The sequence below is a fragment of the Corvus brachyrhynchos genome, unplaced genomic scaffold (assembly GCF_000691975.1).
Source record: "Corvus brachyrhynchos isolate BGI_N302 unplaced genomic scaffold, ASM69197v1 scaffold46, whole genome shotgun sequence".
Classification (NCBI taxonomy): domain Eukaryota; kingdom Metazoa; phylum Chordata; class Aves; order Passeriformes; family Corvidae; genus Corvus; species Corvus brachyrhynchos.
Genome location: NW_008238838.1, coordinates 4,333,539 through 4,337,708, shown reverse-complemented (window position 1 = coordinate 4,337,708; position 4,170 = coordinate 4,333,539). Strand labels below are relative to the sequence as shown.

At 48.3% G+C, this 4,170-nt stretch overlaps 1 protein-coding gene and 1 long non-coding RNA gene across 2 annotated transcripts in view; one reads left to right on the top strand and one right to left on the bottom strand.

The window, feature by feature from the left end:
- The window catches only part of LOC108447707, a 3,735-nt gene extending 3,592 nt beyond the window's left edge, over positions 1-143 (bottom strand). The window contains exon 1 of the long non-coding RNA XR_001863376.1: positions 132-143. This is a non-coding gene — a long non-coding RNA (uncharacterized LOC108447707). The remainder of the gene's footprint in view (positions 1-131) is intronic.
- Positions 1-4,170, top strand: part of GRIK4 (glutamate ionotropic receptor kainate type subunit 4) — a 178,642-nt gene that overhangs the window by 105,980 nt on the left and 68,492 nt on the right. The gene's annotated exons all lie outside the window — the stretch shown is intronic.

Genomic DNA, 4,170 nt, shown 5'->3' with positions numbered 1-4,170 from the left:
AGGAATTTCCCCACGGAAAGGGTTGTTAAATATTGGAATGGGATGCCCAGGGAGGTTTGGAGTGCCCATCCCTGGAGGTGTCCAGGGAAGGGCTGGAGGTGGCACTCAGTGCTCTGGTAGGGATTTGGCACAGGTTGGACTCGATGATCCCAGAGAACTTTTCCAACCTCAGTGGTTCTGTTGCTGTGTTTGCAGCATAAATCAGAAGAGGTTGTAGGTGTGATCTTAAGTTGTCATTTGGGATGTTTAGGAAATACTACAGGTACCTTTATGTGTTTTTCACTTGAAGGGACAGCCTATGAACAGTGAAATATCCTGTTTACCAAGCCAGTGCTGTGTTAAATCTACATTTTCAAGAGATGCCTTGAGATGGAAATCGCGTTTCTGAGTATGACTTTACATTTCAAAGGTATAAAAAGCATCTGAGAAAATGTAAATAAATAAAAAAATGCCACGAACAGGGAAAGGTCAGCTGCACACAGTTTGTTGTATGATCCTGCCAGTAGCATCTGTTCGCTGTTATTGTTATAAAAATGTGACTTCATTAGATTTTGGATGAATCATGAGTTGGGGAGTGATGCTGTAGCTGCCTTGCAGTGGGATCAGCCTGTCAGGGCACATATGTTGGGAGTCTGGCTGGGGCAGGCGGTGCTCCAGGAGCCACATGGCCTTGGGGAATGGAGGATGGAGCGTTTCTGCTTCCTGAGCCCTGCTCGGGACCAGCTGAGGGTGGAGAGGATTGGATTTCTGAGCTGGCTGAGCTGGCTGGGGCACTGAGTCAGACAATGGCTGGGTCTCACCCAGCTCTGGGAGACAGCTGTCTGCAGCTCAGAGAGCACACAAGTGACAGCCCTGCCTGGCCCCCGGCCGCTTCTCTGGCACAGCTGAGCTGTTTGGGGTGAGAAATGAACGTCCTTCCTCCCCCTGGAGAAGTTTTTCCAGGGGAAGAGGCAGGAGGGGTTGAGCATCTGCTGTCACAGAGTGCTATGCTCGGGGCTGGAAGGGCTGTGGCCACATGGCCCCATCCTGGGTGGGCTCAGGGATGTGGGGCTTGGGGAAGCCACAGGGAGCTCCTTGTGCAGCCCTTGGCTCAGCAGAGAGGACCAATTCGTCCTTTCCTAGTTCCTGGCTCAGCAGAGAGCTCCAATTCCTCCTTTCCCAGTTCCTGGCTCAGCAGAGAGCACCAATTCCTCCTTTCCCAGTCCCTGGCTCAGCAGAGAGCACCAATTCCTCCTTTCCCAGTCCCTGGCTCAGCAGAGAGCACCAATTCCTGCTCCTGTCTCCTGTCTCCCCATCCTGTCTGCTCATCCCCGAGGGCTGGGAAATCCCTGCAGGACAGTCACTGAAATCTGCTTTTCTCAGAAGGCACCATCCCATCCCCTTGCATTTCTCTGGCTCCCAATTATTCCTTTATTTTTTTCTGCTTCTTGCTGTTGAATCATTCACTTTGAGGGTTGCCTTTGAAATCTGTGTCTGATGGAGATCTGCAGTGGAAGTCACTTGTTGCTTGAACCTTGATTGATTATTACCCAGCTCCTCCAAAGGGATGAACTCTCCTGGTTTTGGCACTTCTGGAGTGTGGATTTTGTGTTAATTGTATGGAAATCTGCACGTATTGAGTAAAAAGCTGATTATTACGACATAAGGGATGTTTTTCTGTCAGGATTGGACCATCCCATGGGAAGAGATGTTCTTCCTGAGAAGAGCTCAGTCCTTGCTGGCTTCCCTCGACTCTCAGTGCCTGGGGAATCCTGAGCAGTGCTGAGGCAGGCGCTGCAGATCCAGGTGCTCCTGGCTCCCTGTGCAGTATTTTTCTCATCATTCATGGAGAAGCAGTCCAGACTGGAGACATTTATCACGATGGGGAAGATAGAAGTGATTTTTGAGGGCAACAAAGTTCAAAGACGTTGCTGTAAGTCTTCAGGATTAAAGATTTACTTGATGCATCTTCCCCTGTTTAATAGACAGGAAGAGATGAAAGGGAATTTCTATAAAGATTTTCGTTCATACTTAATGATGCCACTATTAGATGAGCTTTGGCACAGTGTCCTGAGCCATGAAGCTTTAAAACCAACCTTTTTTAAACATTAAATGACCTTTTTTCATCCTCCGGCTTTAATAAATAAAGATTAGTTCAGCCTCATTACCTCCCCAGTCCTGGGGGCTGGTTCAATATTTAGTTAAAGTAACCAGTCTCCCAAAATGAGCACATTTTGCTGATTTCCTATCCCAAATCCCACAGGGAGACTGGAAGCTCTGCTGGAGTTTCATCTGGGTTCTAGGAATGCTGCTGCCACTTCCATCCTGGATCCAGGTTCTCCATCTGAATTCCTTATTTTCCAAAACTTGCACTTTCCCCTTCCTCTTGTATTTTCCCCCAAAGTTCAAATTTAACCAGAGCTGAGTAGGGAAAAGAGTTTGCTGTTGTTATTTTGGGTTTCTTCCCTTCTTCCCTTCTTCCCTTCTTCCCTTCTTCCCTTCTTCCCTTCTTCCCTTCTTCCCTTCTTCCCTTCTTCCCTTCTTCCCTTCTTCCCTTCTTCCCTTCACCTTTAAGGAAGTTTTCAAGATTCTCAAAAATAAGAATAGAAAAGCCCATCCTGAACAGAGAGAAAAAAAAAAAAATCTTTGTGCAAACTTTTTTGCCTAGCTGGCTTGAGGAAATGATTCAAAATGCTTTGGTTTTGACTGTTTTTATACTTAAAAATAATTTAACTGTACGTCAGTGAAAGTGGGTTTTGTTTGAAAGCTGCCAATTAGGAAAATACTTGAAAACATTCCCTAATTTAGTGATTTTGAAGCTTTAAATTAGAAACTAATGAATCTGAGAATGCTGACATCCACTCCCCCACTGCTGATCTTTAATTTCGCAGCATCAGCACCTGAGCAGGAGCTGCATTTGGTGATGTTCATCAGACTCAGCACTTGGATTTACTCTTCCCTGGGAGCAGGGCTGGAGGAAATGTTTTGTCAGTGAGAAACTTTCTCCTCTGCTTCTCTCCTGGAAAAGTGGAGTTTGCAGCAAATTGTTCTCCCAGCTTTGTTGTAATTAAAAGCAGTCACCAGTCATATTAATATCCTAAAACCCTGCTCCTGGCCTTGGAGGAAAGCACAACCCTTTTTGTTGCATAATGAGATTAGGATGAACTCAATTTAGCTCCCATAAAACTGGGAAGAGATAGGAAAAGAAGGAATTCTTGAGTGTTATCAGGATGTGAAGTAAATCAGGCTGGTGTGGGCCATCTTTGGGCTTCCCCTGCTGGAGTTAGGGCAGGGCAGAGACACAGAGATGCTCTGCAGTTGTGCCAGGAGAGAAAAGATCCCAGTGGGATGAGCAGGACAAGGCTGGGAAAAGAGCCCTGAGACGTGGTGCAAGCTGGGTGTTGAAATCGGGCTCTGTTTTGAGGTTTTTTGGTCAAAGCGAGTCTCAGGGGCAGGAAAGCCAAAGGAAAAGGAGCCCGGGCCCCAGCCAGAGGCGTCTGGGCCGTGTTGGAGACTCCGTGGTGGCAGTGAAGGGTGACAGGAGCAATGAGGAGCTCCCAGGCACAGCCCAGATCCCTCTGTGGATCCCTCAGTGCCACCTCCAGCACAACATCCCAGAGCTGCTCTAAGCCTGGTCCCAGTCAGCTCTGCCTTCCAAATCTCGGTGTCCTGCTCTTGGGACTCAGGGTATCCCTGCTGGGTTTTATTTCAGTTCTCAGCTCAATTTTGCTTTTCCCTCCCAAAAAACCCACTGGGGTGCCAGCTCCTCATGAAATTCTGGCACGAATGCTCCACTCCTGAATCCTTTATGCCTTCCCTCAAGAAAACAAAAATAATACCCCTCCCCACCTCCCTCTGCCTCACACAGCTCTGAGTGGGCAGCCCCAGGAGCTGGGTTCAAGAGTCAAGTGCCTTCTGTTTGAAAAATATTTGTCTCTCCCCACCCACGGCTGCCCACGTGCTTCCTGAAATATTCCAGCTCTCAGCTCCCTTTCAATGCTTCCACAAAGGAACCATCCGGGGGTTTCTGGGGACGTTCTGCCTTTGTTGGGATGTGAGGCGGTGCCTGGATCTGCGTTTTTTGGGCTGGACAGCTGGATGTGCCTCTCTGGGAGCACCCAGCCCGTGTGGCAGTGGGTGCTGGGAGCCTGGCAGTGTGGGTGGCTGTGCTGTGCCATTCCAGCAGGTAAA